The sequence below is a fragment of the Corvus cornix genome, chromosome 2 (assembly GCF_000738735.6).
Source record: "Corvus cornix cornix isolate S_Up_H32 chromosome 2, ASM73873v5, whole genome shotgun sequence".
Lineage (NCBI taxonomy): Eukaryota > Metazoa > Chordata > Aves > Passeriformes > Corvidae > Corvus > Corvus cornix.
In genome coordinates, this window is record NC_046333.1 from 113,887,960 (window position 1) to 113,903,239 (window position 15,280).

The following is a 15,280-nucleotide window of genomic DNA, read 5'->3' on the forward strand; positions in this document are numbered from 1 at the left end:
GAAATGGCTATGAGGCTTCTATTTCTTCTCTGGCCTTCAAATAAAATTCCTGTATTTACTGTCTCTTTCCTTAGTCCTAGGAACAATTTTAGGTTATAGCATGTGCTTTTATGAGAGAATCCTTCCTGCAGTTCATGCTGTTTTCCATCTAAAATTGGACAAACATGACTTTTTTTCTCTCTTAATTACAATTACTTATAAAATCTTATTACTATTGCATGTTGATGGTACCATATCTTTCTAAGACATCTGCTATGAAATTTGGACAGGTTTCACATGAGCATGTTTTACAAGGCTCAGTGAAAGCTGAATTCATGATAGTGCTGATGCATCATTCAACACCCATCCCACACTTGGAAAGCTCAAAGAACAGTCACAGACTATGTCTCTTGCCTGTGCCAAAAAACTGCACACTTTTAAAATGGAATTTAAATCCACCATTGGCAGGCGGAAGGATGATCAAAAGTCATTATTCCATTTTTGATGGATAGTATTCCATTTTTGATGTGAACATTCACATTGCATAAGAGTGTTCATTTATAACTTAGTTTCATTCATAGTGTCATCCTCCCAAGTCCCATCATTAAGACATATTTGATGTCTTGTGAGTTTCTCCAAAAGGAAAAAGAGAACAAAATGTTAGCAAAGGATTTGGGGGGGGGGGGGGGGGGAGGGGAGGGGTATTATTATTAAAACATAAAACTTGTTCAGCAAGGACTGAGTAGGCTTAGTTTCATTTCAAGCCTTTCTTGAGTGCTTCTCAGCAGAACTAACTTTCCAGTCATAGCTTCAGAAAATCTGAAACCTCCCTGGAGAGGAACACTACATACCACAGCAAATGTGCACTTTTTGCTTCCTCTCAGTACCTTCTGACACCCAAAAAGGTACAAGATCCTCAGTCTACAGGTGTCGACTGTCCAGATGTGTCCAACTGCCTCAGTGAAGGATTGTGACAAATGCCTGCCAAGTCTAAGTCTTGTTCCCTGTGCTTCTCCCAAAGAGAGCACATTAGAGGTAACAAATGTAGACTTCAAGGTCAGGTGGCACAGGCTTTGAGCAACCTGATCTAGTTGAAGATGTCCTCACTCATTGCAGAGGGGTTGGACTAGACTACATCTAAAGGTCCTTTTCAACCCAAGCCGTTCTATGGTTCTATGATTCTATAAATCTTCCCAAAAGGCTTTGTGTTTTATTACTTGCTATGGAGTGGGGGATGGAATTTTTCTGTAGCCAGAAACCCTTTCTACACATTCTTTTGCAAGACTTTGCTGCTTGTTGCAAACATGCTGCTGCTGAAACAAAAACGCATCAAAACAAACAAACAAAAAATTGTGTTTACCTTCAGTCTTCCTATTAAAGCTTCTTTTTGCTTGCATAGTTGTTTTCTTAGGCAGATCTTACCCGAGGTCACAGCTCTTTCAGGCTCAGCTGTCTTGTTCCACAAGAAGCTGAACTGCATTTTCACACAGAGAGACTGTGGCAGGGGCAGCCTGTGTCAGTGACTGCCCTCCCTGCAGCTCTGCCCACATCTTCCCTGTACCAAACACATCAGTTGTCTGGGCTGGCTGGTGCAATCAGTCAAATTTCTCTTTAGAAGATGGTGCTTCCTGTGAAGCAGACAGCTAAAATGTCTGAAACTGTACATAAACGGTTAGCTTTTCACTGCTGCATGAAATGTCTTTGATGAAGAAGTTATTGATTCTATTTTCTCTCTGAAGAATAAAATGAGGACCAAAGGAGATTCTCATAGGCACAAACCTGAATTTAAAGGCAACAAAAGTGTTAGGTTTCACACAGTTTTGTACAACCAACCTTTTTAACAGTATTGTTAAGAGGAATTAATAAAATTAAGTACTCAGTTGAATTGCTGAAATGCATCAGTGATACTATAAGCTAGAAGTTTAAATAAAAGGTTAATAATAAAAGAATTTGCATTTGAATTGCTTCTTACCGTTCAGTGGAGGAATTGTATTAACTTATGGATTTTGCATAGTTTTTTGTGAATGTCCTTCTAAATATTTTTAAACTTTCACGCATGAATTTCTAGTTCTGGCTAAGGAATTACTTTATGAAAGAATTTTATTATTTTTTCCCATGCAAAAGTAGTGGCAATTTACTAGATGCAAGAAATTTAGCCTTAGAGACTAAGAGGGAGGAAAAAAGAAGAAACCAGCCCATCTGCTTTCATCCATCTGGTGAAGTACTATTATATCTGTGAATAAGTGTAGTGCTGTCACCATGAGCATGAGGAGGGAATCGGCCTCAAAAAATGGCCTCAAGGAATGGCAAGTCAGCTTTTCAGATCTACACAAAAGATAATAAAGGAAACTGAACGTAAATGCATTTTATATTATACATATATATATTATAATCGAATGAAGATGTAATTTCTAAATGAAATTACGCTTCAATGTAACTGAAATTTTTTATAAAATTATCTTTATGTAGGCATGAAAATGCAATAGAAGAGTACTGTGACAATTACCTTTGTGTGACTATTGCCTTGTTTAATGATCCTTGTCCATTAGCATTTTCCAAGCCAATGCCACAGCATTTTATTATTTGAGTTAGGCATGGATCGAATGCACTTAAACACATGCAGTGTTTCAGGACTGAATCTTGCCTCTTTCTTGCAAAGGCTTTGTAAACTAACCCCCTCTAGAGGGAGCAAATTACGGATGCACATCAAGTTAGTTGACAAAGGCAATATACATATAGAAATTTTGTCTGTATGTGGGGTAGTTATAAAACCATGTACACTGAGTTTTTGAACACACCCAAAGAAAGGTAGATGAGCCTGAAAAGCCAAGGTGAGGGTCCCTAGCCAGTGCATGAAACCAGAAGCACCAAATCTACATTTCACAACAGAAAACAGTAATTTTCACAGAGTAAGCAAATGTCCTGTGTGCTCTCATTAACTGTCACAAATAGTAGTGAAGAAGAAAGCTTAACAAAATTCAAAATAGGATAAGAGATGCTGAAAAAATATGAGAGTTACAATGGTAAGAAATGGAGAGAAAAATACCTAAGATGTCTGAGGGGTCCATGCTTCTGTGCAAAACAGTGTCTTACCATCTGCCACAAGGCATGGTCTCACTGGGTCTGAATTAATGTTACCGAAGTAGTGTTGCACTATCCTACTGTTCCTATGAAAATGTTGAAAATGCCCCAGCAGTCCTCTTCTCACAGAGCAGTTTTAATTCTGAGCCTTACAAGGGATATTTCATTACTCATCTGCTTCACTCAGATGCCACCTTTAGGCAAGCTGGCTGGTATTTTACAGAGAGCATTTAGGCACAATACTACATGTGTACCCTGCCAAAGACAAAGTCAATGCCACCACTTAAATACACATTTATAGACCTGAGACATTACAGCATTCCTTTAATTTTAAAATTAAGGGTCATTATATGAGGAAGTTAGAAGTGTATCTTAACGAACCCTTCTTTAGCACCTACTAAAGGCAAAGAAAAAGTCAGAAGTTCTGACTTATCTTCAGATAAGTCTGATGCTTTGGATGTTGCTTAAGCCAACCCTTAAGCTGTGCATAGCACTGCCTAGCACATTTTTAAAGGTTTGTTACCATATGATGCACAGTATTGGAAATAATACAAATGCATAAATGCAACTTTTTAAGCCTGATTTAAACCTGCATATCTCAAATCACCTCTTAAGTTTTTACTAACACTGGTCTGAATGCAAAAAAAAGGTCCCTTGACCCCAAGCAACAAAATTTAAGGAAAAGAGAAGGAAACAGATATTGCAGGAATTGAATTATTTAGTTTGAATATTTTTTCCCTAGAAAGACCATAAAAATCAGATATAAGATTTGTCATGTTTTGTGGCTTTTCACTTTTTTAGTTGTGGTATCCCTGAAAACCATGTGTCACGGCATCCCATTTTTCTGTGTTAGTCACTGATAGATCAGCCTCAAAACAGTTTTAAAAGCACTCCCACAAACACCAGAGACCTAATAATCTTCAAAAGCTTTAAAAAGTTTTATGTTACACCTCTTTTGGTGATCATCAATTCCAGAAAAGAAATATTTTTCACTTTGCTTTTTTGAAGTTTTGTTTTGCTCATTCCAGTTTAGTCACTTGTGAAAAAAAAAAAAAAGAAATCAAACAATTCTGTTGAATTCTGTAGGATTTAATGCTTTCTAACAACATTTTGTCAGTGATTTGGCTGTTTCTATAATAGGCTCTTTTTTCTTTTTTTTCTTTGTTTGAAATATCAGTCCCTACATGACGACTAAGCCCTTGGCCAGCTGTCCTACCTTTCATCATGTTAGGCAGTGTGTCTTGGATAGCGCTCTTATTCCAAGCTCACTCCACAGATGCAAGTCAAAAGGTTTGTTTTACAGATTCCTGTTTTCCATCTGCATCACTGACACTCCTCGGAGCCCTTCTCTTTTTCTGCTCCAACTATTTTCTTGTTTTTCCATTTGAACAACTCTTGGTCATCTTCTTATTCCATTAAAATATATTGTTTTGTGTCATACTGATCTGCAGTGCAATTTGCAGCTGAAGAGCTAATAAAATGAAGCACCAAATTAAATACCTGAGAAAAAATTACTAAAAAATTATTTATGGTTTACATAAATTCTCACCTATAAAGAAAAAGGAAACTAGCAAAGCAAGTAAACAACAGTTACAGATTACTGCAGTAATGGAGTACTTTAGATTTCTTAATGTCCATTTGAATTATATACCTCACTGTATACAGCCTAGGTATTTAAACTTTCACATTTTAGTGATTACTTATCAATATTGTATTAAAGGTTTTCACAAAAAAAAATGAGAAATTTTAATAGATGCTTCAGGCTCTCTTCTATTTGGAAAAGTGTTCCGATGGGGTAATTTTCCTTCTGGTGACTTTTTAAAATAGGAGTGAATTTGTAAATACTCAGAAGAGATTTATAGCCTATGTAGCTTTCAGGCTCCAGATTAGAACAGGCCGCAAGGTCTTGTGATCAATTAAAAAGACTTTTAGTGGCTCCATTTTGGCACTGCACAAATTGAATCCACTAAATCCATGCCTTTACACTGAAAAACCCAACTGGGATATGTTTCAATGTCTGCAGATGTTTTGGTGGATAACATCATGCTTGGCTAACCTCTGTTTATTTATTGGACATTCAAGATATCACAGCAATTAGCTTGTTAAAAGTTCATGGATCAATTCAGTATATGTGTAATCAATACAAAATTACATACACAGACAAAAAAAAGGAAAATTTTAAAAGGTCATTTGGATGGAGAACAACTCTTTCTGCCAGATTTTTGTAATCTAGTCTTGGCAGATTTTTTCTCTATCATTTGAAAACAAAAACTGATTTTAAAAATTTCCAAGAATTTCTCAAGCACAATGAAGTAAATGACAAATAAGGATGTTGTGTTTAAATGTGATCCAGTCCTATCCAGTTGACCAGAGTCTGAAGAATCTTTCTGTGGTGTGAAATGAATTACTCTGAAGACTACCTGAATTTACCAGCAACAGGCTAAAAAGACTAAGCAAAGTCATTGATGTGAATTGAAAGTACAGACAGTATTTTAGAGACTCTGATTCTAACCTCCCCATTAGGCTAGAAATTATGGTTCATTTCTTTCTAGTTTTCAGAAGTTTAATGCTTCCTGGTGAGGTATTTGATGCTTTGTTTACAGGATTTCTCTGTTCTCAAGAAATCCTGCTGTTTTGTTCTAGTATTTTCATAAAAACCAAGAGCATATAATGCATAATACAATTAATTTAATTTTCACTAATGACTGCCTTCCATATTAACCAGTACCCAGCCCTTTTATTTTATGCAGTCCTGCTGTGCTCGGAAATATGTTATATATGTGTGTAAGAAATAGACCAACAAAACAGAGAATTGAATTTCCATAAACATCTGGCATAATTAGGATTTCAAATTAAACATATGCTATATTACCATGGCACTCATTTGATGGATATATGAGTAATTAAAAAAAATCAAATTTCTAAACAAACTTATTGTGGAAGTCTATCATTGAAATAATGACAGCAGTGAAACATGTTTTCTCTTGTTCAGAATGCAGTATTTGAGAGCAAGAGAGACTTGGGATCTAAATCTGTGTCTAAATAAAAGGCTTTTGTCTTCTTTTGAATAAACTTAACTCTTGATGTTACTTTTCTTCTTGTAGAAGAAAACCAAGAGTTGGAACATCACTTTTTTTCATTAAACTGGAATTCTGCTTTTCTGAAAAGGCTATTTGAAAGTGGTTTTGGAAATTGTTTTCCAAATTGAAAAATCTTTTCAAAATTTAATTTCAAATCATCAAGTTGAAAAGACAGTAGATTCTATCAAATATACCTAAACTAAACTAAAATTTATCCAAAATCAATGGTTTTCTTTTCCCTCCTTCCTCCTCCCAAATTGTGTTTAAACTTCTTTTCATCCTGAATCAAAACACTTCATAAAATCATGGTAATGAATGGTTTGGGTTGGAAGGGACTTAACTGATCATCGAGTTCCAACTCCCCCCATTATGGGCAGTGATCCCACTAGACCCTCAAAGCCCCATCCAAACAGGCCTTGAACACTTTCAGGGCTGGGGCATCCACAGCTTCTCTGAGCAACATGTGGCAGTGTTTCACCACACTCACAGTAAAGAATTTCTTCCCAACATCTAATCTAAATCTCTTCTCTTTGCAGTTAAAACCATTCCCTCCTTGTGCTATTTCTGTACTTTCTATATGACTGCTGCTCTACAGTTTTCATTCTTTTCATCCTATGACAGTGGCAAGTAGAAAAAAACATCTATTCAATTTAAATTACATACTCTTCTACTTTGAGTAAAGAGGAATGCTTGACAAGAGGATTGTTTTATGTATTTCCTCCCACACACACTGAGATTTCAGGACAATCACATCAATCAGCTTTTTAACTTACCTCACCTCCAGCCCACTGCCTAATAGAATAGTGCATAACGAAAGGCACTGCTCATTGTTACTGATCTATCACAGTCTGCACCCAGGGGTTTGAACAAATCTTACCCTGATCCTTCACCTACTTTGACCTCAGTGTGAGTGTCACTTTTCACTTTGGTCTGTAGGAGTCTGAAGTCATCAAATCCTCTTCCCCAACTAAGGCTTTTAACCTTGTCTAGAAAACAGCAGGAAAGTATTCCCACTTCTGAATATTTCAGTTTCAGACCTGATACACTAACAGGAAGACTCCATTTCTTCCTTCAGTACTAATATCCGTTTACTTTTAAGAGAGACAGATGAAATTTTTACTAGTTGATTCTAATTCTTATTCTGCACATATATATGAAGATATCCTTCAGCAACTCAGAAATGACGACAATCTTCTCTGTCCTATCCCTGAGCAAATATCCTTGTAGTGACACAATAAAAGGGAACATGTGCTTCTACCTTGCTTCCCTAGTTGATGGCTCAGCAGCTTCATTTCATCCACCTTCACCAGTGGCAAATCTAATTGAGCAGGCATTTAAATGGTGCAGTGAGATGTGGGATCACAAACCATTCAGGCAACCTGTAGTTTACCCAGTGCAGCAGGGAGGTCAGCTGGGTGCTCAGCCACACGTTTCTCAGGGCCCTTAGAAAATGTCAGAAGATTGTCCCTGAGTACCTCATCAGCAAATCAGCTGGAGTGGCAACCTGCACTGTGGCAATTAACAGGTCATTGTAATTACTTAAGAATTCAGTTTATCCACTATTTTAAATTTCCTTTTAAAGGGCAGAAAAGAAAAACTTTACAGCTGATTATGTTGCCATCTACCTAACTGTATTCCAGAAACCAGCTCAAATGCACTGAAAGTGAGAGGGAGTTCTGCCTCTAAAGTTCACCTTATACCTCTCTGGTATATGTAACACTATTCAGCAGTAACATTGCTGAACAAGTAACTAGCATATTTAAACAAGTTGGAGATCCACTAAGGGGTCTTTTCTCCCCCAGAAGGGTTCTGTCTAGAATAGCCTGCCTCAAACTGTAACATATTTGTTGGAACACTAATCCAAAAAATGTCTCTTTACCTTCTCTGCTTGATTTACTGTTACATCTCCCAGATTCCCAGCACAAACCTAAACAAAGTGATTATATGATATGTTGTGTGGGATATGCCCAGCCACTGCCCTGGAGGGATGTCTGCTGAGATAAAAGATTTCACAATCGCCCAGCAGGACTCCCTGGAAAGGTGACTACTTTTGAGTCATGGTGAGGAAAAGTAGACCCACAGTCCTTTGGGAGACCCTATGCAGATCATTCTGTAACCCACTGGTCTGTCCCAGACCCTCTGTAACCCATTGGTCCCCTTGCTGATCCCCTGTATCCCTATAAAAGAAGACCAATTCGCCTCTGTAGGGAGAGAGCTCGTCCCTGGCCTTCCCTTCGCCGGAGGGAACCTACAATAAAGCTACCTTCGTGCGGAACCAGCCATACGGGTCCTCTCGTCTCTCTCTCTGGTCTGGCTTGGCCTGGAGGCTGCCCTGCAGAGCTGAGCTGGAATCACGAGCTGATAATCACTAAAGAGCTGACAGCTTCTGCAAGGGCTCCTCTGCCAGCGGCTGAGAGGAAGACACCGGACCTCAGGAAGGCGATTCCTTTCGGGACCATCTCCCCGGACCGGTCATCTCTTCCTGGGTCACAGCCTCGGACACCACCGCCAGCTGTAATAATGTTGTTTCTCTAACAACACATCACTACTCTTTCTTCAGCTGAGGGACTTTGAAAAAAGAAATTGAACATTCTTTGTAACCTCTGGGTTTAGGGACCCACCCATTGCACTGAGAATCCTGCCCTGGCTGACCTGGCTTTGAACTGGGGGCTGGGTTGTCTCCAGAGCTCCCTCCCAGCTCAGCCATTTGGGGCTTGCAAAATAGAGAAGACCTAGATTCAGGCCTCTGGTTTGAAGATTATCTCCATGTTTTGCAATAGGAAGATGTGGTTTTAACTTCCACATCAAGATGACCTGCCATGCCATGGTATCAGAAATCATAAGGAGGTTTGTTCATAAATATACCTCCAGAACACCAAACAACTTATTGGGGTCACTGTTAAAGTGAATCAAAATTTTTCTTCTGTTTTGTAGCAGTCACACCTGTCTTGCCTTCATAGAGTTAGAGTGCAAATAGATGCCTTTCATCCAACCATTTGTGTTTGGCTCTCTGAATGACTTCCTGTTATCTAGCCTACAATCAATGTATACATGAATTTTATTTCAGACACATCCACGTTTTCGAGGTGCAGACTGATTAATTTAAGATTAATTTGCAACACCAAGCAGATGGTAAATTAAATGTGGGTTACACCAGGATCTATATACATCACTCATTTTCCACCGAAGTGTGTCTCAGTGTGAATGGAGGATTTTCTCCTGTGTATCCCTTAAAGAGGACCCAGTAAGCATTAGCTTGTGCTCTTGGGTTACCTGTCCTGTGGGGGCACAGAGAGAGAGAGAGGGGGAACAAAGAGAATTTTCTAACCCTTATTCTGAAGATGACAGCTGAAAATAAAGGCAGTATTTCAGTCTGTTATACCCGTAAAACTTACTCTTCTAACACAAGGGCTAACATCACGAAACTAATGAAATACAAGTCAGCTATTTCCTTACTATGTCCATGAGCCTTGGCATTTTGTGACACATATTTTTCTTCTTTATTGCCATTTTCTTTCTATTTCCTCCTTTACTCCTTGCTACTATATTTCCAAATGTCATGTTCTTTGTTTGCATACATGTGTACACATAGTGGGAAGGGAAAAGCTTTCCAAAGGTTTTAGAACTCTTCCATTTTCCTTGATAGCTACCATAACTAACATGGAAATCTTGAGATCAGCAATTCAATTTCCCACATCCCTCATGTTTTCTTCTACATTGTCTCCAAGAAAAGAGCTTTGGGATACCTTCCTTCTCTGTTGGTCAATTCCTTCATACAATAAAGGTTTCTTCAGAGTTAGTGACCTTCCTTCTCCACCTCCTGGTCATCCAAGAAATCTCCTGTGGTCCAACAAAGAAAGAATTACTGACATATTTTATTCATTTTATTCAGTTTTATTATTTATCAATGATCTAAGAAAGGACTCTGTTTTAGTCTAATAAACCTATTTTTTTTCTAGGACTGGTCTCTTAAAATTCTCTATTTTTATATTCACAGAAAAAAAATATCTTTAAAAATAAAAAAGGCAGTACTGCAATCTTCTTGAGGTCTGGCAATTTCTTACACTTAACAGCATATTTTCTTAAGACAAAGCAAAGTTTACAACTTTTAGCTAAGTTAATTACATACTTAAGATATGTACCTCTAAACATGACGTGACATCTAAATTATTCTAACTTTATTATTTAACCTGGTTTAAAATTTGGTTCATCCCTATGTCAAATTTCATTCCTAATGGATTTTGTTCACCAGTATCATAGGAAGTGTATATTGTCTCAAATGATCAATATGGGCAATGTTTCCAAGTACTCCAACACCTTCCCTTTAATGAGATATAATTCACCTCCTCTTTATTTAGACTCTCAATATTTATGCATAGTCTTCTTTCTTATTGAGTCATTTATATTCATGGTGGTGCAGTTTCTTCTTTCTAGGATGTACCACCCTGATGCATTTATTGATTTCCCCTAGATGCTTTGATTAGCAAATCACTTATTTCCTTATTCAGCCTTTCTTAATTTTCTGTCTCCCCCTGATAAGTGTTTAATTACAGCTAATACTTCCATTTCCTTGCTATCCATTAAATTGTCATCTTCATTTCCTCTTTTTTGTTCCATGTTCATTTGCTCCCCTAATTTAAATTTTTGACCACCTCTAAGCTATGATATCTATTTTAGTCTTCAATATCCCCACCTCCCCCCTCCAGACAAAACTTCATCCTACTGAATACCTGTTGTGCTTTTTTAGGAACCTGCTAACTTTTTTTACCATGGTAGCTACTAATATGGTTAAGGGGAATAAAATTATTCTTCCCCTAATTCTCAGTGTGCATGACCAGTTCAGCATAAAAACCTTTTCCTGGGACATAACAATTAGGGCTAGGATCTGTTAATGTAAACCAGGCCTGATTTCACTACCTAGCTTTCAGTACCTCTTCTAGGTGTCTCCAGTCTAAAAGAGCAGGAAGCTTACTATAAACATACTGTAAACCCTTGAATTTCTGGTGGCTTCTCCCATCATCAGGGAGTCACTGTTGAGTCTCTGCACATGAAGGTATTCCCACCACAGAGAAGCTGTATTACAAATACAAGATACTTTAGCTCCTCTAAACAAGAACATGTCCCTTTTCTCTCTTAAGACCCTTAGAAGTTGTACTGAGTAGTTATCTACATGCTTTAGTGTTTGCAAAGAACATAGGATAAGCAAATATTAGGAATTCATTTTCACATCCAGAATTAGACAATAAAGTTGCAAAGGTTTAACGAATAGGTTCACAGAAATAAAACAATCTGCAAGTTTTCATCAGTATCAGTGTTAGATCTCCCCCTTCTTGTCTTCTAACCACAAGCTCAGCTCTGTGTCTGCTCTTACATAAACCTTAGGACTGACATGCTAAAACAGCACTGCAATCTGAGGACACAGGTAAATTCTAAACCTACATCTCTCACTGCATTTTTTTTCATATTTTTCCCTTTTCCCAGCATCAAGATTTCTGAGAACATAAACCAGCCAGGACTTTGAACTTGACTTTTCCTTGGGAAAACATCCTCACATACCCAAAAATTAAGAAAACATTATTGTCTAAGTGAAGCCATCTATAACCAGATATAAGCAGTTCATCAATCTTCTGAGAGCAAAATGTTTTTTCCCTCCTGGCAGACAGAGACTGAGCTCTCAGGACAAAAGCACGTGGTTATCCACCAATCTATTTATAAATTGTAAATCTGTTACATGCATATATATATACATAAATATATACATATATTTATTTATTTATTTGTTTATGAGATTATATGGATTTTTTTAAATTGAGCAATGGACAATAGTAATAAAATGCATTTTTGGACTGATGACTTCCTGACCCTGGTTTGAAGCCTTCTATGGCAGACACCTCACATTTTCCTACAAAACAGTATCTAATCTGTTTCACTTCATTGTCTATGGCCAGAGGAGCAATACTTTCATTATGCTTTCATTGGACAATCAGTTGCTGCAGAAGGAGTGTTTCTCTGATCCCTTCCTTGCTAGCTAAGTCACAGAATATTCAAGATGGCAGGGACCCACAAGGATCATCAAGTCCTACTCTTAAGTGATTGGCCCATATAGGGATGAAACCCATGAGCCTGGTGTTATTTCTGTGCTCTAACCAGCTGAGCTAATCTCATGGTGTATCTATTCATACCTGCCTGTTCCTGCCCATTCCCAGGGCCCAAAACCTCTAACACATACTTAGAAATCTGCCTTTTTTTCAAGTACCAAACACAAGTCATTCATAAACAGTTAAAGAAGAAAATATTTCTCAGCCTTTTCTTAGAGAATCAACCACTGTGAATGTTGGTGGTGCCAAGAAAATCTGCCAACCAGTGATGAGTGAAATGATTTATATGTAACATAACTGGTAGCTATAGCCCATGACAACAGGAGAATTTTCTGCTACTCCAGATGCCATCTCAAATGGGAATTTCATTTATTACATTATCTTCTTTATTTTGTAACTTTCCAATTGCAGTAAGAAAACCAAAAGCAGTTACAAGCAATTAATATTTACTTTACTTGATTGTGAAAGTTTGATCACACTTGCCAATTTAATCTGCATATAAACTGATGGCCTGGCAAAACTGGCCTTTGCAAAAAAACATATGGTAGAGTTAATCACTGTGAAATCCTCAAGGCTTTGCAAATCATTGGAAAGGCATCCAAGCAAGCTGCTCAGCAACATTAAATCTTTGCAGCTATATGTTAGGTACCAAAGCCATGTTCCAATATTTTATATCACCTTAAACCAAAAATCATCTGTCATTGATTTTGAAAAAAAAAATTATTTTGTATTATTCTGTATTTTTATTACTGTCAAGTTCTTTTATTTGTTATGCATAGGAAATCAGAGCTTTTAAGTGGAACAGTTTCTCCATACTTATTCACAAATAAGTACTTCGTTTTATATATAAAATGCTTACTATGAAATCAGTGATTACTGAATTTCTCAAGGTATTTCTCTGGTGATTAATTTTTCTCTTGGTAATTATGGTAAAGCCAAAGTTTGTACATAAGGCCTCTCACACTGTATATGAACAGAGACATGTCTATGTAGATACTGGACTGAACTGGTTCTTCTGAATCTCATAAAAACCTAGGACAAACTTTTGCCAGGTCTATACCAATAATAGTGTCATGTGAAACTTCCTTCTAAGATGCATTTGCTTAGGGTAGTAGCAGATTTCTTATCCCAGCTTCTTGTTCTTTATATCACCATCTAAGAGAGGTTGGATGCTTCCAATTTAAGCATTAATCATAAAAGCAGAAGGTATGGGTACTACCAGTCTATTTTTTAAGGTGGGGTGAATTGTATTTTGCAGTTTCTTAAGGATTGAACAACACATGATTGAACAACTCAGTTTTCAGGCCTACAAATTCAGCTTTTTCAGAATCCTTCTCAAGCTTCACTGCATCACCTCACAGAGATGATTTGAAATTCATGCACAGTCTACATTTTCTCACCTTCTCACAAATCAGACAACTAGAGTTTGAAAATGCAGCTACAGAATTAACTCTTCCTAAGGAGTTCTCTGCTGGCAACTGGAACTGGTAATAAATAAGGGGAAAAAAATAGTCTGGGCAGGTTTTGGCCATTTTAGTAAACAGCATCCAAAAACCAAAAATGTATGTTGGCTAGTAACCAGGTAGTTTGCTCTCCTAGTGACAGGATTAGAGGCAATGGACACAAATTGAAACTCAGGAGGTTCCTTCTGAACAACAACAAACACTATTTGACTGTGAGGATGACCAAGGAGAGTCACAGGTTGATCAGGGAGGTTTTGGAGATTCCATCCCTGGAGAGAATCAAAAGCTGACTGGACACAGTCCTGATTCTAGGTCACCCTGTTTCCGTCAGAGATTGGACCAGAAGCTTTCTAGAGGTCCCTTCCAATCTCAACCATTCTGTGATTGTGGGAACCATTAAAGAATTAAATACAGTTTTGTCTAGCCTGTGGCCATTCTCCCATTTCTCAATTCTGCAGGAAACATTTCAGTCTAGATTTCTCATGAAAGTCCTGAACTCTCCTTGGTTTTATTTTCTAAAGGCAACTGGAAAATTTGTACCTGTCACACCACCAGAATTATATTTTCAAAGTTACATGTATTTCCCTACACCTGCAAGTCAAAATACAAAATCTTCAAGCAGAAAGGAATCTACTGCCAAAACCTACAGCCTGGATAACAAAATTTTTAAAGAAAATAATTATTCATATATTCTGAAAAGACACTATTCAGCTCCCTATGTCAGAAAAAGTTCCTAGAACACATTTCTTTGTCCAGTTCAGTGTTATAACTGAAAGTTGCTTCCATTAGTCAGTGAACTTTCATGCAGTTCAATAGACCTTACCATTAAGCATTTTTTCTAGCATTCAGCCTAGATTGCCCTTTGCTTCATTTCTTTCCATCAGTGTTAATTACAAGTGTTTATAGCCACCAACAGTTTTTCTTCCTTCCTGGTGCACACAGTCATTTAATAGCTGTGTAATGATTTGGGCTCATTTGCATAATGCTCAGTAACTCTTTGCTCTATCAGAAATCCCACTGACTTCAACAGGCTGTAATTATTGAACCAAATCTTCCATTATGACATTCACTCCTAATACCAAAAAGCTCAGGAACTGCATTTAAATCATGGGAATTAACTCAGAGTGGCTCACTTTGGGATCAAGTCTGTAGGAGTTTTATCTTGTAGTTGAGTGAAGGTCTCCCGAGCAGGGAAGATGAGGAGAAGAAGGTGGACACCTTGCAGAAGAGAGAGCTGAAGTGCCACATTTATCAACTTTTAAGTAAACAGCATGATGTTTGGAAGTCCCTGATAAATTGCAGCTGCATACAGCGGTTTTCTATCTTGGAGTCCTGAAGTAGATTTAAGTTTTGTGTCTGATGCTGCTACTGATAATCTATTTCCCTGGACTGGAAATAATTACTGCTATCCAACAGCTAGGTTTTTTTACTTTAACACTCACAATAGCTGGGAAAAATATTTTAAGCACTGTAATTAACGTAGTTTAATTGACAGCCCAAATGCTAAAATCTAAACAATTGAAGATTCAACATCAGTTTAATCAGGCCTCAGACCTGCATTGTGCATGTCTGTAATTAT

General features: G+C 37.5%; 1 long non-coding RNA gene across 1 annotated transcript; it reads right to left on the minus strand.

Annotated features, from left to right (window-relative positions):
- Positions 1–673: 673 nt before the first annotated feature.
- LOC109144789 lies at positions 674–9,976 on the minus strand. Its single transcript, XR_002045783.3, has 3 exons — positions 9,887–9,976; positions 4,277–4,531; positions 674–1,758 (listed from the first exon to the last, which is right to left on the minus strand). It is a non-coding gene; the product is annotated as an uncharacterized LOC109144789 (long non-coding RNA).
- Positions 9,977–15,280: the final 5,304 nt, after the last annotated feature.